Raw genomic sequence first — 24295 nt, 5'->3', positions numbered from 1 at the left:
TTGAACAAAACTTTTCTTATTACTGTAGGTCATATGACAGTCTTTGGTGCTTGGAACCATGAAACTGATCAGTTGACTTTCAAAGTTAATTTCATTTCTTCAATTTCTGATAGTCTCTTCCATGATTTGTACAGGGAACAGCAGTCGTGAGGTGGTAACATTTGAAAGAAGCCATACAGATTAATTTTCTTCTAGTAAATCAGAATGTTTAGTAAAATGTACAGTAGGTCAACATTTTTATTATTCTTTTAGGAGGAAAAAATGCCTCAACCTGCTATTTTCAGCTCTTTGGGACCACTTTGTCTCCTGAAAGTTCAGTACTTACAGGATGACAGGCATGTGTGTTACAATGTCTTCCTAATTCCTTAGCAATTTTTTTGGTCACGCAGCCATTCTGCTTCAAGTTCATTATTTGTATTAGGATAAAATAGTGAACAATACTTTGGGCTTTATATTTCAACTCAAATTATGAGGAAAAGGTTGAGGTCTTTCATTCTGAAATAATCTAGAAATAAATATGTATTCATATTTGTAGTAGTTAGGTATTGCAGACAGCAGTTTGGTACTGCTTTTTTATATTTTTACATTGGAGTCCATGGGCTCTTTGTTGCCATGAAGCCATTTTAAACATTATAGTCAATTCAGTGGAAAGATCAAATACCGTTTTTATTAAAAATAAAAACAAAAATTATCTTATTTTCTATCGTAATCCCTCTTTGTGGCAAGAATAAAAACCATTTAAGCTTATTTTAACTTATCCAGCAAAAAAATCCTGCTGGAAATTGTGTATAGCAAAGCAGCAAATCTGCATATAATACCTATTTGTGCACCTTCATAAGGAGCGTGAACTAAGATTCTGAGAACTGTTACAAGGAAATTGAGCTCTTCTTCACTTATTATTAGGCTTTATCAGAAAATTTCTCTAAATTCTTAATTGTTCAAGCAGTGAAATGCATTGTGAAAAAAATCTTAGAATTATAGAAATAAGAAGAAAGGTTTTCCTCTAAAACCAGTTTATTAAAACATGTAGCTACGAATAGATCTTTCCAGCATGTTGTGTACTTGGGGATGAAGCTGTAACTACTATTTCCATACTTTAGCAGTTACCCAACATTTTCAACCCTAGACTTTTCAAAACTGCTGTTGCAGAGAAGCAGCAATATTAATCTGGCACTGAGTTTTCAAGTATTCTTTGCATTGCTCTCCTGCACTGCAATACAAATGCTCTTCTCTTCCATCCACCAAGATAAAACTTAATGCATGGCTAAAGATGGAAGTCCTTTATCATATCTCGTAAGTGCTACTGAAGTGTTTATAAATATATTGTATATATTTACACAATTATTTATTTTGCTACTACTGTGCCTCAGTGATCATGACCTGTGTCAAGTCTTGGATAGGAAGCACCAGCTCTGCTATTGTTACAGGCAGAACTGCAGAAAGGCGGCTGCATACTTAGATCTCATTTAATTTGTTTCCCCAGGGGGTTGTATTAGTAGTGTTTTCATTAGAAGTGTTTTTACAGATGTCAGCTATCCAGATATGAAGTCTCTGTGGTGGAGAAGCAGTCAGGAGTTTGGCATTCAGAAGAAAAAGAAAAAAGTCAAGTTTGAGAGCCTAATCTATAGAAAAATAATTTACTGACTTTCTGATGTAGAAATGTGCAGCAACCCCATGGCAGCTCTAATGTGAGTCATTGAAGTTTTGCAAGCAGTTATTTTCTGTTCTTAGCTTCAAGAAATGCTACAGCCTGTTGTTCCTCATCAGCAAAGACTAAAATAGTCCTCATTAACAACATTTCTGGAAAAGTGGCATCCAGTACTTTTTTTTTTTTTTTCCTGCAACTGAAATACTTGTAGTAGTTTGACATCATTTTAAACACTTTATGTTTTGCTACAGAAAGTTTTCTTCTAACAATATACATAGCAAGTAGATGATTGTGCAAGTATGGTGTTACGGAATACTTGACTGAAAGAGGTTTGATGAGGCATAACTGCATTGACAAAATAAGGCATTAACATTTAAATGGGCTTACTTGTAGCAGGGAGAGTAGAGCACAGCTACTGTGCATTGCTCGTGGATTTAGCTGTTCTCTGAGAAAGGGATAGAACAACTGTTTTCAGAGATTACTTGTTAGTCATCAGATCTGCAGTACAGATGGGGAGAGGCTGTTTATCAGGGAATGCAGTGAAGGTAAAAGAAAGACTTGCATATGTGCTTGAAATTTGGGCTGCACAGAAGAGTGTGGGTGCCACATCCCAGAACTGGGATGGAGATTTGGACACCCTGATGGAGTGGGAGGTGTCCCTGCATATGACAGTGGAGTTGGAACTGGATGGTCTATGAGGTCTCTTCTGACCCAGACCTTTCTATGCTTAGAGCAATGAAATTAAATCATCAGGTTTTAAGTTGAGCAGGCAAATTAAGCTAGTAGGCATTTTATAGAATTTAGGTTGAAGCGGTAATGGTAAGTCTTCAGTGCTTTTTATTTGCTTAATAGCTTAGTTGTAAGTGAAGGAATTTTTTGTTTTGTTTCTGGAGATAGAGTAGGATTCAATTGTTCTCCCATCAAGAGACACTGGTTGTACAATACCCCAGGCCATTCGTGTTCTTCACCTAAGAAGGATGTTTGGGCAATGAGATGATAATACAGTAGATGTTGCAGATGAGGGCTGTAGGGCACTGTAAGCTATTATTTGCTCTGTTATCAGAGTTACACACGAAGGTTAGGAAGACCATTTGTTGCAGGCATTAAACTGACATGTAGCTTCTCATGCAAATAAGTCAGACAGCTTCGTGGTTCATTCTTAAAGCTAGCACTTTAAGCCACTAATACTCATACATCTGCATGAATATTAGTGCCTGTTTTGTGCAAAGTGCTGAGCCCTCCTGCTTCACTAGGAATCAGTCAAGCAACATCAAGCATCTTTTATTTAGACTGTATAGCAGTTTTGATGTTTGTACAGCAATTTAACACTTCTGATGTGTATGCATATGATGTTTTGTATGCTCAGGTTTATTTTGCATCCCGATTTTTCTGGTGATTTCACAGCAGAAATGGGGCTAATAACTCTAAATAAACAGACTAAGCAGGATGTCAAGATCAAGACAATAACACTGCCAGAAGGAATTGGTAGGTCCATCTACCTCCATGAGAGGGCACTGCTCTTCATGGAAAGCCTTGGACACCTTGACAGTGTGTCATAACCTAAATAGAAATAGTTAAGCTTAGCAAGAGGACATTTTAAAAGGTGTTATCTCTGCATCACAGCATAAGGGCAAAGCAATGCTTGTGTTGCATTATTTTGTGCAACGTGATGGCATCTTTCCTGAAGCAGTTGTGAGGAAGGGCTCCTGTGGGCAGACGGTGGGTTGTCTGTATAACAAGTCTCTCCTTTTCTCAGCAGCAAAATGAGAGTAAGGGGGGAAAGGTTTTCTGTGTAAGAAGTTCACAAACTGCTTCAGCCTCAGACTGTATGCTGAGGTGGATGCTGTGTTCTGAGTGCCCTGAACGTGGTAGTCACTAGTTTCTAACAGGACACTTCTTCGGCAAATAATTAGAAATTATTTAAATTACCTAACTTCTCTTAGTAAATGAATCAGTATCTTTTTCCATTTTTATGAATAGTTATAAATTCAACCGAAGATTTTCAGGAGAAAAAAAAAAAAAAAAAAAAAAAAAAAAAGTTTTAATCTTTAACTCCTTATTTCTATCTGAAGGAAATTAAGCAAGTTGAGTTGCATGCAGCCTTTCAGGAGAAGCTGTTCAAGGAACACCTATCAAGTTTTGCTGCCCTGGGCACAGCTGTATCAGATGTGAGGCAGTACTGTCTGCTCCTGCTTCCTTCTCTGTTGGGTAGAGGAGGAGGAGGATTCCTCATTGTGCTGATGTTTTGATGAACACCTAGCTAGTTAATGCTTGGTTGTTACAGGTGTTTGGAAAAGGTCAAGCAGTGTTTGCCGTACAAATAAGCAGTTGCAAGGGTTTTAGTGAAAGCTTTTATAAGAAATCTTTTCCTGATTTACTGAGATATCAATAAAAGCAAATTCCCATTATTCTAACAGGACAGATACAGCTGGAAATAAGTCTGGAAGGCACTCACTGTGATGGGGAAGAGCTGCAAGCTCTGCTGCTTGTGGAACCTCTGCCTCTACATGTGTAACAGCAAGCCCCAACTGCTCACTGTAGCCATACGGACACACGGTGAAGGGAAAAGCAGATTTCACCAGCAGGCAGTGATTCGTTTATGATGAAAGCCAAAATACGTATTCATTAGGTAATATGCATGCATCATTTTATATGCTTTTGTTGAAAGCAATCTTGAGCAGGGAATTCATTTTTTTAAAAACGCTACTTGTGCCCTTATTTTGCTTGCTGCTTACTCGAGATAAAAACAGCTTTTGTGTGAACACTGAGGGTTTGAGAACAACTACTGAATCAAATGAGCTGCAAAGCAATTTTTAGTGGGTTTGGTTATTTAGGCTTTCCAAAAAAAAAAAGAGAAAACGGACATTGGGTGCTGCTGTCTTTCAGTGAATGAACTCTATTGCGAATGAAGTAATTAGATGACCCCTGTGCAGTCTGAACACATATATATGTGTTTTGAAACACACAGGTGAAGTGGGAATGTGGTCACTGGAATCCACCTAGTTGCTCTGCAGGCAGAGGGGCTTGCTCTGTCCTGCAGCACTCTCCTGATTTCCCCCTGTTGCGCAGAGCAGAACTTGAGAGCTCAGCATCCAGATCACCTAAAGTCATGTTAGGATGGAACAAAGTTGTCCTTGGAGAGATGAGAGGCAGCATAACCTGCTCGTTTTCCTTATGAAACTAAAACCAACCACACAGAATCCCGTTGCCACTTGTGCCTTTCCTTGCCGAGATTTCCGAAATCTTGCGTTTAATCATCTCAGTCTCATAAATACATGTTTTTAAAATGCTGCAACCTCAACCCTCTCCTCCAGCTCCAATTTTGTTATCACAGTATCTATTTTAATGGCTATTAAGCTGCAGTGTCCGTGCCTTATCTTTGTCAGTTAATGTATCTAATTCCACCATCCCAGAGGGAATAAACCTGAAGCTAAAGCCTGCAATATATTAAAGAATCAAGAACGCTTATGCAGAACAAACAGAGGATTTAGCTTGGATAAACAGCAGAGAGCTCAGTGTCTTTTATGTCCAGGGCTCAGGACTGGAAGAAGAAAATGACTATAAATCATCCCTGTGAAACAACATAACATAAATGTTGTATGTTTATTTAAAACTTTATACAATCATTTATCTGGGCTATAGCTCAGTTTCAAAAAGTGCTCTGCTGTAATGAGGTACTGAGACTAGCAGTGATCAAGAGTGAAATGATATATGGTCTTCAGCCAGAATTTGCTTATGGGAAGAATGGAAAGCACTTAGGCAGACACCGAGTATCTATAGCCAGCAGATCAAGCAGGAGGATAATTCAACAATAACAAAATCCTTGATAAATTTTTTCCTGTTTCTCTTCAAAATATCACATTTCTTGTAACGTGACATTGTTTTGAGAGCTAAGCAACCAGCAATTTATGCCTTAATTTTCACAATTGAATAAAGGCTGATTTGTTTTCCACGTCCAAGCTATGACATGTCGCTCCACCAGACTCTAATTTTAAAAAGGCTAAATCTTCTGGGCTTGCATTCCAGGGAGAAGCACTCCTTAAAACATGCTGCTGCTGCTGCTTGCTCGTACCCTGAGTTCCTGCAGACTTGCAGCAAGTCACAGCTAACCTTTTACTTACAGGAAAACGGAGAGCCGTCAACTCCGTGTGTTCTGCCTATGGAGATGGGCAGAAGTTAATGCAGCTCTTAGCACAGGAGGAGAGCTTTCCCCACATGCTCGGTGGTCTTCCAGAGGGGTGTTTAACTGCCCCCGAAGGCACTGAGGGGCAGTTGAACCAGCTTGCCTCAGACGGGAGGGCTGCCAGGACAGGGCTGAGCCCCGGCTTTGCCTCTGCCACATCCCGGCCATAGGTCAAGCTGACTTCCATTTTTGTGTGTACACACTTGCACACAGCACTTCCAATCACCATATTTTTCCCCTTGCATTTCCACGCTGTTGGGGCATATCTCTGGGGAATTGCATTGTGACATCAGGAATCTCAGCAGTGTCACTGGCTGGATGGCTTCTGCTGATGCTGCAGGTGCTGTCCCCTCCCAAGCGTCCACGTGCCTGGCAGATCTCCCGTTGCCTTAACAGCACTCTGAGGTTCCAGTGCCTCTGGGTTTTTAAAGCTTCCAGAGGTGGACCCTCAAAGCCTACACTGCTCCACACATTATTTCAGTTTGCAGGATTGAATTTTACTAGTGGCCCAAGAATTGGCTGTAAAAAGAATAAGAAATGAGGCACACACTCTGCACCTTGGACTGTTTTATTTATTTTAATTTCACGTCGTTGCCTGTGAAGATGAGGACCTGTAGAGACCAGGTAACTGAGGAACCAATACCAGAGGTGAGACCTTCTCTGTCTGCACTTCCCCTCTGCTGACAGTGCCCTGTAACACAGTGCTGTACAGGGCGCAGGCTCATAAATATTTCTGTGGCTATGCAGCTGCGGATGTTTTCAAGCAAATATATTTATTATGTCAATAACAATAAAAAAAAGATGACTTATTCAATAATTCATAATGGTTGCAGGGCTGCTGGAGGCGAGCATGGCTCACTTTACTTTAGATAACTTATAAATGTAGATAATTTCCATGACAGTCTGAAATTACTTTCTGGTGAGTATTTATCTGAGATTTAATTTTCTTATTAACCCAACCTATTCTAGAAAAGTAGGCAGCAGTGCTGCTGTCTTCCTTGTTCTGCTGTCCCAGATGCAAGCAGCCACATCCAGAAGCGGTTGGTGGAGGCAGTGCGGCAGGAGGAGCGCTGTGTTCTGAGGGCACACAGCTTCCCCCTCCATACCGAGGTGCATCACCACCGACCTCGTGGCATCAACCTACCAATATACCAACAGCCCAGCATGTTGGGTGAGTTCTGTTCTGCGGGTGTTCGGACGCCAGCAGCAGTTATGGGCAGAAAAGTGTGCATGGAACAAGCTTACAGAGAACAAGCTTAGGATAGTGTTTCTGGCTTGTTGTTTAAAGCTCATCTTTACAAGCTGATCCGTTTAGAGTTTATTAACAGGTTTGTAGTGAATGCGAAGTAGAGAATCTATAATTTAGAAATATGAGGTTGCTTATGGATTTAATTTTGCACATGCAAAAAAAAAAAAACCAAAAAAACAACAAACCTTGCTCTAACACCAATAAAAGTTAGCAACAAACATTAGAAAACTCGAGATATGTACAAAGGTGGCAGATGGCTGTGGGACTCCACTTGGTGTGGGCTCCTGGGCAGAGGCGGTAGTGCGGGATTGAGTCCCACTGTCCTGCTGTCCCACTGTCCTGCTGTCCCACTGCCCTGCTGTCCCACTGTCCTGCTGTCCTGCTCCACGCCACACAACACAGAGCACCCTTCCGCCTTCATCGCCAGAGAATTTACTGATGATATGCAACTAAATATTTAGTTGTGCAGAGGACAGCTTGTCACAGACAGCTTTGTGGCTAATGTATACAAATGCTGGTATGGTGCTGGCTTCCTCCCCGCGTGCACAGAGATACACACGCACCAGCCGCAGCCTAAATAAGCTGATTTATTTGTTTCAGTTATTTGATAAGTGCATCATACCTCAAACCCTAGGAAACCACTTAAGGAGGATTATAAGTTTTATGATGTGAAAAGATTACCCTGAGTGCGCTGAGCAAAGTTTACATTCAGAGCCTGTGCAGGAGGTGAGGCAGTCACAGAGGCTGGGGAAGGGCTTGCGAGCTGGAAAAGGGATTTTCTCTATTGCTGTGCCTCTAGTCAGATTTTTACTCCCTTCTTTCACCAAGAGTTGCCCTGGAGAGCCTCAGTGACAGCCAGGGGGCCCAGAGCTGGGGGTAGTCATAGGCTGGGTTGGACCTGGCACTGTTGGCCCAGCACACATGGACACAACAGAGCAGTGCTGCAGTGTGACAGTGCTCATAGTGCATGCAGTGCTGCAGTGCTCAGATTACTCACAGTGCTCATTATGCTGCAGTGCTGCACTGACACACAGCGCTCACAGCGCCCACAGTGGTGCATGGTGCAGTGCTCACAGTGTGGCCACACCAGAAGCAGCACTGGAGAGCCGCAGCAGCCACAGATGACACAGTGTTCTGCTTTCATTCATTCCCCCGAGCAGCACAAACCTTGCTCCTGCTCTGCCCACCGCCACCGCTGCTATGTGAGTGGCATTCGCACTGCATCGTGCTCTGTCTCCTGCACCTTTCATGAGGGAGTGCTCTTGTGTCACCAGGAAATTCCGGGCAGCACACTTTATTAGCCTCACAATCCCAGGGCCCATCAATACTTGTCGGGGCTCGATGAGATCATGCCACCATTGTTAATCAGAACGGAGGAGGAGGTGAGAAGTGGGATATACCTGCAGGAAGGAATCCATTTTGTGAAATGTACTGCAGGCTCACATGCAAAGAGCTTTTTCGGTACAAAAGAGCGATGACCAGCAGATGACCAGCCTATCACTGAAGTTTAAGCTAACTTCCATTTAGAATCAGACAGCTCATATTTTTACAAGAAGAGAAGAAATATGGCATAGCGGAGACAGGCAAGTGGATCCTTCTATCAGCTTCTGTAAGGCCCGTTACTTAGAAAAGCACTTAAGAGCACCACTGCCTCCAAGCACAGGGGGTGTTAGTTAATGGAAAGCTGTTAGACTGAGGTCTGTGGGAGAAGCCTGAGATACCCTGCTGACACCCCTGGTGGGAATGCTGTCCCTTACAGAGCCTCTTTTGCACACCCAGCTGAGCGTGAAGCACAGCGCTTTGTGTATCACATCTTTCACACAGCACAAGGTCCCCCTCTATCACTTTGGGTCCAGCTGGCATAGGAATGGGAAATGAATGGTGCTCAACAGGCTAGCAGAAGAAATGCAGAGGAGTGGAATGAGCCGTAGGCAATAACTCCTCCTGAAGCCATAGCAGTCACAGCCAAAGGGATGCAGCTGAAAGATCTCGGGGAGTCCACACAGCTATTTTAAGAATTCTCACAGAAAACTCTTCATCTGAGCCATGTCAGCACTCCTGAGTGTCTCCCTGGGGTCTTCTGGCACAAAGTGCCTCATCCACAGCTCATGCGGTCTCTGTTCTCACGGTGCAGTGGATGCACTCTTGTGAATGTTAAACACAGCACCACACTCGTGCCTTTTGTTAGGAGGAAGGAGTAGGTTTTTAAGAGAGCATTTCTCCTTCTCTAATCTAAATGCGCGGGTTCAGAGGATAGAAAGACTGGAACACATTATTAGAAAAATTCTGATGGGAATTAAAAGCAAAAAGCAGCAATCAGAACTCAGCAGATGCTGTTACAAACCAAACACACTTGGCTTCACTGAAAAGCACTTGCCTCTATTTCTAAGTATACAGACATAAGTATGTCTAAATGAGATGCAAATATGTTTCCCTGTGACCTCTCAGAACTGCTGACCCTGCTGGGTCTCTGCGTTTCGGTTCTGCTCTGAGGAGAACACGCATTTAGCAATAGCAGCCCAGTTCCAGGGCTCTCCCGGAGCAGAGGCAGAACCAAACCACTTCTGTGCAAGTCCTGATGTACGTGATGACTACACTGGGTTCAGGGACAACAAAGACATGAATTTACTGCCCATTGATTACTGTAATTCCTGCAGGCCCCATGAAATTCTTTTAAATGAATATCAGATACAGTAATAAAGCTGAGAAATCAAATGCAAATCAGCTTTGCTCAGGGCAAAATCTTGAGTTCATACTTCTATTCCTTATCAGACTGTTCCAGGTAAGAGCGCAACTGATAAACAGAATTAAAAAGCACTTAATTTGCCAGTTACGGTGGAGTACCTGAGGACAGAAGAGGCCATTAGATCATGCAACTTCATGTTGTGCATCCGAGGGCTTCACGTTTCCTCCAGCAGTCCTGGAGGAGCCCCACAGCTCCCTGGCAGCACAGCACCCACCTTGGCAAAGGCACGTCTTGCAGGAAGGCACACAAGCTCACGAGAGGACACCGGTTTGGCAGTTAGCATTCTGCACCAGGGTGACAGGAGGAGAGCTCCTCAGCTCTTCTGACAGGACTGGATCCCGAAGCAACCAGCAAGGGGCAGAAAACTTTTCGAAGCCCATTTGCAAACAATTTTCATAAAACTCTTCTGTAAAACTTCTGGGCTCTGTAATTCAACGCCAGCCCTGAGCTCTGGCCTTTTACTGGAGATGTATCTTGGCCTGATCTCACACTTCCAAAACTGGGAGCCAAGTTTTGGAAATTAAGCTCTTGGGCTGAATATGGGTTAGACGTGCCCTTGATCCAAGTGCAGCAGTTCTCCAAGCTGTTTGTACTGATTTACAGTGAAAATAGTCTTTCAATGACTCTAGGTAGTTTTTCCTATTTTTCCACCAGAAAAAGAAATAAAATCAATCACTTTAAACTGCTTTGCTTTCTACTGTCTTTGGGAATCCTTATGGAACAGGTTCTGGTTTAAAACTTACCATTTCCTTGTGACAAGCATGCAACTTAGTTTTACCATCTCTCTGACATCTCCCTCAGCCACCTACCTGTGATCGGTGCTGGCTCGCTTTGTGTTTGGTTCTGCTCTCAGACAGATGTCCGTCGGTTTGCTCCCATGCTGGAGGCTGCTGCTACCGGCACTGACCTCAGCAAATGGGACTTCCAGTGTCCTTAGGATAAAATGCAGGCAAGAGGCAGACAATAAAAGGTTTTCTACCTATGTCTTCGAAAGGATACATGTGCATAAAAATATACATATGTGCATTTCTGGTGCATGTGAGGCTTTTTTTGTGAGAATAACTCTTCCCTTTTCTTGCTGTCTTGTGTTACTCCATTTCTGCTTGTCAAATAATACAACAGCATATTAATTTAAAGCTAACTTCAGAAACTATATAGTGTCAGGGACTCATAACTTCTGGGAACTTGCTGGGGCAAGCAGTGTTACCACAATAAGGTGGGCAAAGTGTTTGCTGACGAGGCATTGCATGGCAACTTTGGGATGCCTTTCATTCATCATCTGGGTTTTCTGTTTTTTTCCTAACAATCTGTTAGACCTCTTGGGAAAGCTGCTGTACCTTAACAAACCTCAGTGGGGCTGAGTGGAGATGATATTCAGAGCACTTTCCCCACCCGAAGCACCACAGAAGGTCACTTGCTCTCTGCAGTCAGTCATCCTCATCAATCAGAGAGGCACTGCTCTGCTTTGCACTCATTTAAACCAGGATGTGTTTGCATTTCTCATTAATTTGTCAGCTTCCATTTGGGAAGCATTCTCATACAATCAATGGAAGTCAGCAGGTAAGCCTAAATATTTGCACAGGCTGTACCTAATGAGATCGTTTCGACAGCATTTGACACGAGGTGTCACCGGGATGGGAATCCATCCTTGGAAAAGGAATGCCAGGACAGGTAAAGTGGGCACACCTCTGTGCACACACGCTTCCCTTCTTTCCTCCACAGGAAACCCAGTGCTGACCCCACACATGTGGGCACCATGGGCATGCAGTGCCAGACTGAGGCTGAGGCTGCAGTTTGAGCCTGTTTTCTGAGGAATGAGACTGTTGTAGGTTCCTGCAAATCAAATCTAAGCCAAGGAGCAGTTCTTCGATATGCACTTCCCAGCTCACTGCTTCGATACACGTGTGGGCTGAATCCTGCTCAGCTCTCATGTGCATCTGGCCTTACACCAATGGATCCAGTGCCCTGCTCGTGCCTTAGGAAACCCAACGCCACGCTCGCTTCTGAGTTATAGTAGATATAAAGGCTTTTTCTCTCTCTCTCTTCTTTTTTTTCTAAATCATTTTAACGCCATCATTTGTTGGGCCTTAGGGTAAAATTACATTTCACAGCTCCCTTGTTCCCATGCTATGGTAAAAAAGAGATTGATGTCTGAAATTTCAACTGTATTTGTCTTACAAATTTGTCCGACTCCCCGGAGAATAATTGTCTCATATCATTTGAAGGCTGGTAATTCCTTTGGAATGACCTCTGTGTTATAATTACAGCAAGAGCACTAGCATGTAGCTGGGCAAAGTGAAAGTTAATGTTTTTGGTTTCTAGCTTTGTTATTTTTGTTGAACTGTTCCCCTTCAAAAGAAATACCTGGAGATACGGAGCCCTACTCTAGGGGGCTTTTTGCAGATAATCCAGAGTGATTTTTTTTCTGAAGAACACTTACACGCATTAACAATTATCTGAAGGTTGCAATATATTCTTAAAGTGATTGCACATTTCTGGAATATATTAGCAGAAATGGTGGCTGTAGCATGCTGCTTACCTCAGGATCATTTATTTTCTCCCACTCCAGACGCTTTGAAATTTTCTGGAAGCATATTCAGCAGTGGTTTATGTACTTTTTCTGTCATGATATGGGGTCGAATTGAGAATAATTTAAATACACATTCTGCTCAGGGAAGAAAATCCTGCAGAGCTGCAGAGAAATCTGGAGAAAATAGTGAGCAGGCCAGCAGATGAAGAACACAAGGCGTGTGCTCTGGGCATCAAGGCAGGCAGCATGCAGTTTGCAGCAGGGATGTCACATGGGTGCTGCTGCCAGGACCCCACGAGGTGCCTGGGACCCCTCCTGGGAGCTGTGGGTGCTGGGCAGTGTGTGGGGCTCTCTGCTGCCTGCGGCCATCACTGAGATTTACATGCTCAATCCTTCTGTGTCAGCAAACCGATAAATACCTCAAAATGCTGTACATTATAGGGCCTATTCTGTTCTTGATTTACAAGGCCAGTTACCTATACTAACCTCTGCTAATGTGGGTGGGAATTTCTTTTATAAATCTTTGGCGCAATCAGAAGGGTCACTGGACTTAAACTGGCACAGTTCTTCTCTCCAGACAAACCTAGTGGCTCTCATCCCCTTTAACTCAGCTCTTGCATGTGTTTTTAGGTCATTATTTGAAGGTAAAAATGCCCTTTGGAGAGCCTGATGGGCCTGCGCACTTCATTTAAAAAGCATAGACCCTTCTCAACACAGTTGCTGTGGTCATAGTTTCTAAATAGCAGTGCTTACCAATCATTTTAGTAGCACCTTAGATAATGTTGCCATTTTTTTACTGACTGCCCACAGAAATCATGACACCCCATAGCGGATACTCTTCAATACGCTGTTTTTTTTTTCCTCTGCACTTTCTTGAACAGTGTCTGCCTTAAAAAACTGAGAATTGAGACTGCTGAAGGTGGCCAGCAGGACAGTACACACTGCCCTATGCTTGTTGTCAGCATGAAAATCCTGGTCCAGGTTACCACTGCTAAATTCATCTCTATTTTTTCCTGCATATTTTCTAGTGATCCTTAAATCTCCCCTAGATCCTTTTCATTAGGTGACTGGAAATGTTTGCAAAGCAGTATTGCATATGGGCAGTCTGGTGACAGAATTAGAGGAAGGAACTTTGTTGAAGTGTAATGAGAATTAATGTTTTGGCTATTGCAGTTGATGGATATGTTGGAAAAAAAGTTGCTTTCTGTGTTCATGTCAGCTGCCATAACAATTGTTTCTAGAGAATGCAACTTCTGAATTCTCGTGTAGAGCATGGGGGACTCAAACAACACAAAAGAATATGGGTCTTGAAGGGAAAGGGGGCAGGTAAGGGAGAGAAAAGCATTGTATAAGTTTAACTACTTCCACCTCACTTTTCCCCATTGCAGTAATGAGCATAAGTGCTTCTCAGCTGCAACCCAAGCCAAATCTGGAGACAGCTCCAAGAGTGCTGTCTTTAGTACAAGAACCACCCTGCAGTTACAAAGTCACACCAGCACAGTCTCTATTCCATGTTTTTAGCCCTGCATCAGGATGGAGTGAAAGGTAATAAAGGCTCTGGAAAATGCTCCCTTTGCTGAATGCAGCAGGCAGACAGAGCCACTGGCACAGCACTGCTGCATCCTACCCAGAGCACCAGCCCTTCCCCACGGACACCCAGAGCTCTCAGAAATCTGACTCCCTTTGTACACTCCTTTCTGTAAGGGAACGTGTCCAGTTTTCTAAGTGCGTCCTACAGCCCAAGATGCTACAGAGCAGTTTTATTTGCACTGGATCAGCCACTGTTTGACCTGGCAAATGCCTGCAGAGGTCCTCTGCAGTGGTTCTCATGTTGCACGCACTCATTAAGGCACTCCTACAAGGAGGCCTGAATAAAATAATGGACGGGATATGCACAGCATTACCAGTTTTCACCAGTATGAAGGCCAGAACTCAGAAGTTATCAGAAAAGAAGAGAGTTTATAGTGGAGGAGTAAATTAGGAGACATGTCTAATGACTGTGATGCCAACACCAAGTTTTCAACATGAGGAAAGACATGTTCATTCTCACTCCTTGCATGCACAACAAACATCTTAATGGGTTCCCATCTTGGAGATGTATTAGCAGAAAATGCAAGAAAATACATCATCTCTGTCTCCTCTTCCTCCTACACAATTTGTTGCTGCCACGTAGGAGTCTCCGTGTAGTTTTTTTGGAAATGCTCATACATCAAGGCAGTGGGGGGGGGATTGACAACACACAGCTTGTGCAACGAGAAGCTTTGTAGCTGTTGCATCAACTCCAGCACTCAGCTCTTGTGATCCAGCACGGCTGAAGAGAGGATTTTGAAGGGATGACCCTTGGTTCCCACCCACCACTGGAGCTATGATGTGGAAGACTGTTCTTCCAGTTTATTGCATTGGACCCAAGAGACAGCTGTGAATCAGTGCAAAGCAGAAAATGTCCTTACAGCACGCTGTTTGAAAGGCTTGATCCAGTGGGAGCAAGCCTTTCATTACAGTTTAGGTTTCAAAGCTTCCCTGGTCCTCAGACAGGGGTACCCCATAGGTTGCTATGCTGCCAGCATATATGATACTTACATGATGTCCTGTTAGTTTCGGTGTTGTCAGCTTTATTCCTGATATCACTCAAATATTCACATCTAGAGAATCCGTTTCACAAGCTAGTGGCTCTGATTAGCCCAAACTCTGTGTATTTTACTTTGATCCTCCATTTTTAAGACTCGTAGCTCATTTTAGAGGTGCTCACCTGCTCTGTTCCTGACGTCTGCATGTGAAATGCTTCGTGTGAAATGCTTGCATGTGACAGCCTGCAATGAGACCTCTGTAGCAGCACTGTAGAGCTAGCAGAAAGGTATTAATTTCAGCATGTGGGTTCCCATTTGGCAAAGGCTGAGCATCATGCTGACCACATCCTTTCCTACGTTAGGATTTTGATACAAGGTAAACGAGCAAGACATGGCCATGCCCTTGATCTGCTTCCTCTTCTGCAGGGGTGGTGATGCCTGTGACACTGCTAGACTGAGAGGCTGCCATTTCCCTGGCCTGCCTTTGGAGTCTCATGAGGGAGAAGTTCAGGAACAATTTAGAGGTTATAGACCAGATCATAGAGCCATCATAAAGCTTTCATCAGTCAATAAAACAGGCTTTTCTTTTCATAAAAAAAAAAAAAAAAGGGCTCAGACTTTTTTGTCTTATAAAAAGAATATTGATGTTGGAACCCTGAAAACTGTCTGAACTTTTATTCTCTGTGCTTTTCTTTTCATTTCCTGTTTTTCTTTTCTTTGTATGCAGGGAGCTCTTTCATGAGAGCTTTAATGCTTTTTGATCCACTTATGGGTAAGGTGCCTCAAATAACACCTCCATGCGCCCATCTCCAATTTCCACCAACAGGTCACCAGGCAGCTGCGAACTCCAAGTTGCTGGGAGAGGGAGGTCATCACCCAGTCCTGTCCCCTCTGGAGGAGGAAGGGTGAGTAGGGCAACTGCCCTCCCAACTCCTCTGGCGCTCCCAGAGCCTCTGAAAAGAGCATCATGAGCAGCACCTACACTGAATGATCTGCTTGCTGGCTTGGCAAGAACAGCATCCCTTCTGCAAAGCGCTTGCACAACTGCTATCACATCACGTGCCTGTCAGGCTGCAGTCAGCAGACAGAGCAGGTGCCTTAGTTTCCTGTTCCGATTATTTTTCAGAGTTCCTTAGTAGAAACCAGAACCAATTGCTGCTCCTGGCTGAGCTCCTCTCATCTTGGGCTGCAGCCTGCAGGCAAGCTGCTGACTGCACTGCCGACCAACCTCAGCTCACCCAGCAGTTGAGAAGAAGCACTGCATCTGATCCACCTGGACTCAGGACAGCATTCTCAGGCAATTACAATAAAACAAAATAGTTTTAAAAGACACAGCAGTGCCGTCTGTCTTCTCACTTCCTTCTCTGCCTTCTCAGTATGTCCCACTCCGCAGAGCCCTGCGATGTGCAGTTGGTGTAGATTGATCTGGCGCATATATTCTGGATGTCTTATTATTTGCAAGTACTTTGGGGAAAAGGCTTAGTTATATTTTTTCACCATATATATGCTGGCTAAGCTAATCACAGTTAAAATCCTTGCAGTCAATATAACACCACTAGTGACATCTGCTTGTGCTCGTGGTCAGATGTCTACTGCTAATTACAGAAATTCTGAGACTAAATACAGGAAATAATTTCAGGAAGAAATTACAGATATTGTCCTTAAAGTTGTGTGGCAAGGGTAAGGCACAGACTATCTCGTATGGTTTAATTACTTTTATATACTCATTTAGTGTCAGCAAATACCATGGATATTTCATGCACAAATGATACTTTCTTTACAGAGAGTGGTGAGGTGCTGGAACAGCTGCCCAGAGAGGTTGTGGATGTCCTGCCCTGGAGGTGTTCAAAGCAGGTTGGATATGAGGCTCTGGGCAGCCTGGTCTGGTATTAAATGTGGAGGTTGGTGGCCCTGGCTGTGGCAGGGGGGTTGGGGCTTCATGATACCTGAGGTCTCTTCCAATCCGAGCCATTCTGTGATTCTGTGATTCTATTATACTGTGGATTTTGGCTGCATAAATATTTTGTGACTATATGCCAGGAAGATGTCTGGAGAAACCAGTGTTGGTTGACAGACTGAAATATTTTTTTTAAAATGTTAGAAAAGACAAATTCATCACATAACTTATTTGCAATGAATTATTTGTCCCACCCTGTCTCCATACAGGTGATACTGCACAGCAGCACAGCACTCTAGGGATGATGACAGTCAGGAAATGAGCTCTCTACAGCATTGTTCATGAGTAAAATCTTTACAATTTAATGATAAGAGATTTTGAATTATTGTTGGGCAGTTGATTGAAAGTTGCTGTACTTATTTTCAAAATGTGGTAAGTAAAAATTGATGTGATTTTGAAAATGGAAAACTATTGTATGAAACTCTTTAGCACCAAGAGAGCTTGCTGGATGATGGCCATAAGCTGCATTTGTTCAAGTCAATTTTGCATTAATCAGTGTGCCATGAAGATTGTGTCCTATGTTTTTTTATTTAGTGGGTCGTATATTTTAAGTAGTGCCTTTAAGTGTTTTGATGAAACACATTAAAAATCCACTGTAATGCCTAGGTGGCTGACAGCGTTAATATATAGCAGGTACATTTGCCTTTGCAGTTTAAATGATCTGGAAGAGATGCTTTATTATTTATTCTTAAATTTTATCACCAACAGTCCATAATATATGAGGACCAAATTTACAGCACGTGTCCTCAATACCTTCAAAAATATCAATGAGTGTTTTCCCATCACTCAACAACAAAATCAGACTTTTAAATGAAGTTTTCCATCAGGAAATTATATAAATGATCCACTGCCCTTCTGCTCCAAGAGAGTGCAAACCAGCTGAGGAGGTCTTTTTGTTAGACAGCACACGGACGATCCACACTAACATGTAGCTGAAGTGCAGCACTCAAGTCCCTGAGCACCCTGATTTTCTAAGTACTCACAAGACTGGCACCTTTTTGGTAGCTTATCTGGAAGTTTTTCATTCAGAAGGTGGTGAGGCACTGGAACAGGTTGCCCAAGGAGGCTGTGGATGCCCCATCCCTGGAGGCATTCAAGGCCAGGCTGGATGTGGCTCTGGGCAGCCTGGTCTGCTGGTTGGTGACCTGCACATAGCAGGGGGTTGAAACTCGATGATTGTGGTCCTTTTCAACCCAGGCCATTCTAGGATTCTGTAATTCTGATTCTAAGCATCTTTGTGCCACAAAATGTAACTGGTCTGACAGCAGCGAGATTCCATTTGCACTTTCTGGTCTTGCCAAGGACAGCCTGCTGTCTTGATGACCCTGCTCCTACACAGCTGCACTGCAGCCTGGTGTCTGTCCTGACTGTAGAGCTGCATACTCATGTGGATGAAGGATTCAGGGCTTGATCCTCCTTTTCCAAGTTAGGACAAGCACATGGGAGCAGAGGGGCATCCTCCTGAATACACGTAAGAGGAGGACGAAATGCCAAGCAGTATGCACATGCTGCTTTCACCAGGAAGAGCTCCCCAGAGCTCAGACGGGTACATCTGGCAGCACTCTCAGAGCAAAAAAAAAAGCTGAAGCAGCAATGAGACGTGCTCTTCAGTTGCCACCAGACATTGCTTCTGGTCTCTTGGAAAAAAATAATAGTAACAACAGTGGTCAGTTGCCACTTTCTGAGGCAAAAGACCAGCCTGGTTCCTGCCGTGAGCGTGGCCTCGTTGGCATCCCGGCACGGCGCCTGCGGGGTGAGCTCCTGCGGGGAGCAGGCCTGCTCCTGGGCCAGCAGAAGGACTGAGCAGGAGCCTGCAGGGCCAGGAGGGAGAGACCCAGCTGTGCGTATGGATATTTGCAAAAGGCACAGAGCTCAACGCCAAGGGCTGGCCTCACATCAGCCGAGGTTCTGAGCGCGGGTTTTGTTTCATTGCGAGTCTATCCAAGCTCATTTGTCCGTTGCTAGTAATTTGCCCAGTGGGCCACGTCTCACAGCCCTCGGTCTTTATTCAGGCTGCGTGCCCAGTGACCTCAGCACACGCTGTGCCAGGATAAAGATTGCCTGAGGGCAGCAGACTTCAGGCCGGATACCTTGAATGCCGTTTGGATGTGATTTTCAACCTAAAAATCTCCGTTTTTCTTAAATAAAATCAGAGGCTCGGGAGGACAACAACTTTGGTGACATGATTCAAAATAAGCTCTTCTCTAAAGCATCTGTGAGGCGGAGGATGGAAATTGAACCCCCTGGAAGAAACGCAGAATGCGTAACACTCAGGGAGTGGCTGATGGGTAAATGCAGGCTGGTGGCACTGCAAAGACACAGGGCTTATTTAGCACTTGTCTCAGGCTGTGAGCAGGACCACACAAACACAGCCTGTCACAAATACATATCTATGCAATGATGGCTCCGGTCTGTTACATTTAATGGCATTTCATGTGTTTTGCTGGGCTGCTGATCCAATGCAACAGCATTGAAATGCACTGGGAAACATTTCTTAAATCACTAGGAGAAAATATGAGAGGAGCCTTTACAAGGCTCTGCAGAGAAATCCACGCACGGGGCATCTCCCTGAGCCCACAGTGCCATTGTGGCTGGGTCAAGCCCCAGCCCTGGGCCAGGCACACACACACCTGTAGAAGTCACTTGGCAGATTTCAAAAGCCACCTTCTCATCTCAATTAAAGTATTCTGATCTTATGTAACCAGCAGCTCCATACCACTCTCAGTGCCCAGCAGCTCCATTTGCTAAAAGGAGAGGGAGCACACAGTATCCCCACCAGCACTCCAGGCTGTGAGCAGGGGCTGCGTAGAAGCTGAGATCCAGCTCTGAGATCCAGCAGTGAGCTCCAGCTCTCTTATCTTCACCAGCTCTGAAGTTGAAGCCTGCAGTGCTTTCCTGGCCTCCCATCTAGGTCTGACCTATCCTCTGAGAGTGTGAGGATATTTTTGGCTTTTTAGAATATACTGCACAGATCACAGACCAGAAAAATTACAGCTGGCAATAATCTTACCTCATTTAGCCTGTCTGCCTGTCTGTGAAGGATTGCTCCCTGGAGCCTGCGCTTGTAGTATTCGTAACGCAATGTGGAGCTGGTGAAAAGGAGAAAGTGTGTCCTGAGAGGTCTGCTGTTTTGGGGAAGTGAAAAGGGTTGTGTTAAGGGTGTTTTGGGTAGCCGTTGTCATTTTGTTTTATTTGGATGAAATGCACGAGAATTGAGACAGCCTGCCAGCACCTCTCTGTATAGGCAGGTGAAAGGGATGCCCTGCATAGCTATTTATTTCTGTTGTGGTCTGTGTTTCATAGCGATCTGAAGCAGCTTCTGAGTACCATCTGAGCTGATTTGCATCTGAGGTGAGAATTAAAGACTATTGCATGTCACATGAATGATGCAACCTGAGGCTGTAATTTAACATTTCTGCTGCAGTGGCACTTCCCATTGAACCAAATATACAGATGCAGGTGAACAGTTTCTACACTAACACAATACCAATGACTTGGCAGCTGGAAGTTCAGATTGCATGTTGTGAAGAAAGACACACAACCAATCAACCAACCAACCCAAAAAAGCCACAAGCAAGCAAAAAGTGCCATGCACAAGACAGCCTCTGAGGAGCCTGCAAACTCAATTGAGTTTGCTGCTCCTGGACCACTTGGGCACTGCTGGACTGCAGCAGCCAGGGAGGGGGCAGTACCCAGCAGAAGTCCCTGGGTATGGGGGTGCTTTTTGCTTTTGTTTGCAAAGTGAAGCATGCACACTCAGCCCTTTGAGAGCGCTGGGATCTGGCCAAGGGTGAGAGTGATCACTTACAACCACTGTCACAGTTCCAGAGAACCATCTTAAACTTCACTTTTGGTAGGTCAAAATTTAGAGAAACTAAAATGAGAAAAATGCAAGAAAAATAATGCAGGTATTGCTTTCGTTAGAATCATTATATCAATGAATAACATCATTCTTACAAAGTTCTTGAGCTCTGTGTTATTCTTGTTTTTTAATGTGTCTGACTCTGCTTCATTAACTGGCTTCTTCTGGCACAGCTCTTTCACCCATCAGATTTACCTGTTTTTAGCTGCCTTTAAAGGAACTCCAAACTGTGAGTAGTAGTTAATATTTAGCTCTGTATCACATCTGGTATTGCTTAAAGTTATGCATAGTCTCTTAGCAGAGTCATTTTCCTTTCTGCTGTACAAAATGAAGCACATTGATTATAATTTGTTTTCACTCCTTTATCTTTTCTTTTTTTTGACTCAAAACTTGGTATAAAATATTCGAAAATCGCCCTTCCTTCCTTCCTTCCTTCCTTCCTTCCTTCCTTCCTTCCTTCCTCCCTTCCTCCCTTCCTCCCTTCCTCCCTTCCTCCCTCCCTCCCTCCCTCCCTCCCTCCCTCCCTCCCTTCCTCCCTTCCTCCCTTCCTCCCTTCCTCCCTTCCTCCCTTCCTCCCTTCCTCCCTCCCTTCCTCCCTTCCTTCCTTCCTCCCTTCCTTCTGAAAGTAACCTTGAATGAAGGCAGAAGGATAAGTTGTGCATGCCAAAAGCATGTTTCCCTTTATGAAAATCCTCTAATAAGTTCAAAATATTGGATAGAGATCTTACATTTAAGGCACAAATATAAATCCAAGCATCCCTCAGAGTTCTGCAGCTCTGTGAATAAATCTAATGTTGCTGCTGGGTTATCAGGTGATTTTGTGAAACGTGCACAGCTTCCAGTGAGGTGGACCAAAGGCCTTGAGTCAGGAAATGTTCTGTTACCAGCAAACTAGGGCAGTTGCCCAACTACAAGAATGCATTAATCTCTTGATGAAGTCACTGGGATTTTTTTTTTCCCTAAAAGAGGACCTTCCAGGCAAAACGAGTGGGTAACAAGTTTATTCTTCCCTAAAACCTCCTCTGGATCTGCTTTGCAGTTTTTCCCTATTTTCTCTGTTTTTATTTAAACTTCACCAAATTTAAGGAGGCACTTAACTCCTGCAACAGAGATAGCAACCAGATGGTTAAAAGGAAAAAAGTATTGCTTCCTAAAATGTTGCTCTTATCTTACTTTTCAGTTGGAATCAGTTGCTCCTAATGCCATAGAGTAGAACCATTACAGTTGGAAGGCCCCTCCGAAGGCCATTCAGTCCAACTCCCCTGCAATGCAGAGGGACATCGCAGCTCCACCGTGTTGCCCAGGGCCTGATCCAGCTTTGCCGTGAAAGTCTCCAGGGACAGTACATCAACCACATCACTGGGCAACCTGTTGCAGTGCCTCACCACCCTCACTTTATATCCGACCTAAATCTACCCTCTTTAAGTTTGCAGCCATTTCCCTTGTTCTGTCACCACAGACCCTGCTAAAGAGTCTGTCCCCTTCTTTCCCATACTCCCCATTAGATACTGAAAAGATGTTCTCAGGTCACCTTGCAGCCTTTTCTTCTCCAGGCTGAACAGACCCAGCTCTCTCAGCCTGTCCTCATAGGATGATAAGCGTTCCACCCCTCAGATCATTTCTATAGCCCTCCTCTGGACATGCTGCAACAAGTCTATGTCCGTCCTGCACTGAGGACTCCACATCTGGACACAGTACTCCAGGTGAAGTCTCACCAGTGCAGAGTAGCATAGGTTTGGTCTTCTGGAATAGCAGGGGTTGAAACTAGATAAACCTTCCAGTACTGAGTGTCAGCTCAGTCTGAGTGACCTGGGAAAACCAGGTCCCAGCTTGAGTATGACAATAAAGACCCATCTGACCACAAACTGCAGCGTGTCTCAGGCACACATGGCCTCTCTATGTCTTCTCCAACCACGGTCTAGCTACAACCCTGGTCCAGATGGAGATCCAGCTAAAGCTATGACAGGTGCCATGTGGAGCTGATTCCTTTGACATAGTTTGAAGGAATGATTTAAATCTTAGCAAGTCAGGTAAACAGGATTTTAGATTATTTTTTCAACAAACTTTTCCTTTTCAACTTGTGCACTTTTCTTACTCTTTCCATGCATGAAGTCAGCCCACTGCCTACACTTCTCACTGGTATTCTCCAAAACGTTTCCATGTCTATTTCTTGCTTTGTTTTCTGTTCTTGTTTCTCCCTTCCTGAGATGAGCGTAGCACTTCTCTCACACTGTACTCTCAAGTTTGCTAGTTCCCTTCACCTCCTTGCTACTGTTTTGTTCCCAAAACAAACCACAAGATTGAAACACAAAGAGAAGGGTTGGCACAATTTTCCACACTGAGAACAGCCTTTGAATGTGCTTTGTGTAGTTTGGACAGTGAATGAGGGTAAACAGAGGAAAATGATGGAAAAAAGTTAAAAAAAAAAAAAAAGGAGTTTGTATCTTCCCAGTTAATTCCTTTGCTTCTGTCTTCTCTGCTGAATGTGAGCTTTAATAATTAGAATATACTTACTAAGGTATGAGGTATTTGAGAGCAGACTTCCTGGCCAGGGTGCATGAGTGCATGATTGGGATGCAGTTCTGCTAGTCCTCATCCTCACGGCTGATAATTTTCAGTTTCTAATGTTGCATTCAACTTTTTTATTTTGCTCACAAGTTTGTTTTAACAGGAAAAACAGCAAAAACTTTTAATGTATGATTGTCATGTAGAAAGTTTTCTTTGTGTTAATAAATTTATCCGAAAGACCGGGCCCAAGCATCTCTCTAGACAGCCCCACAGAGAAGTAGAGGCATCCTGTACATTGGCATGTTAAATGCTGCATTTTCTGAATGCGTTCCTCACTGATGAAGCATGTTCATCAACAGCCATCAACATTACCCTGCAATTTGTTCTGTTTGTGGTATCACTGGATGTTGCATTCTGAAATGTCTGCAGGGAACCAAATGTTATCAAGTGGATTTCACATAGGAAAAAGAATTACTTAAAGGAGCAGCTGAAATGTATTTCTGTTCTGAATGTCCCCTAGAGGCTGGCTCGTGGGGACATTCAGCCCATAAATATGGACTAAACTCTATTTTCATAATTGATTTGCACTTCATCTTTAAGTGCTAAAGAGGCCAGTGGATCAGCAGACTGCACCTTCATTCTGGTACAGTGAAAAGTCTATGCATGCTATGATCAGGCAAGTTATACCATAGGCAGTTGAGGCCAGCAGGAATCCATGTAATAATTCTCACTCTAACATTTTCAAACATTAGTGACTTACAGGCTCTGATCTTAGTTCTGAATTTCCCTTTGCTTTCATTGATTTTGTGGTATATCTTACCATTGCAGTAAATTACTGAGATCATAAATGATGACTCATGAAGCTGAGACTGAAGTCAATGCCACTGGGGCAAAAGAAATTAATGGATGCTGTTGGACAGCCGTAGTGCTTTTCTGTATCTGCTGTTTGAATTTTTTTATTGCGCCCGGGCTGCAGAAAAATGGGGGATGTGATCACAAAGAATGTTCCTGTGGCTTTCTTTTGCACCTTGTTAAGTGCGCAGGT

This window comes from Lagopus leucura, unplaced genomic scaffold (assembly GCF_019238085.1).
Source record: "Lagopus leucura isolate 7727_CA_CO unplaced genomic scaffold, USGS_WTPT01 Super-Scaffold_54, whole genome shotgun sequence".
NCBI lineage: Eukaryota > Metazoa > Chordata > Aves > Galliformes > Phasianidae > Lagopus > Lagopus leucura.
The sequence above is the reverse complement of the archived record's forward strand: the minus strand, read 5'-3'. Positions refer to the sequence as shown.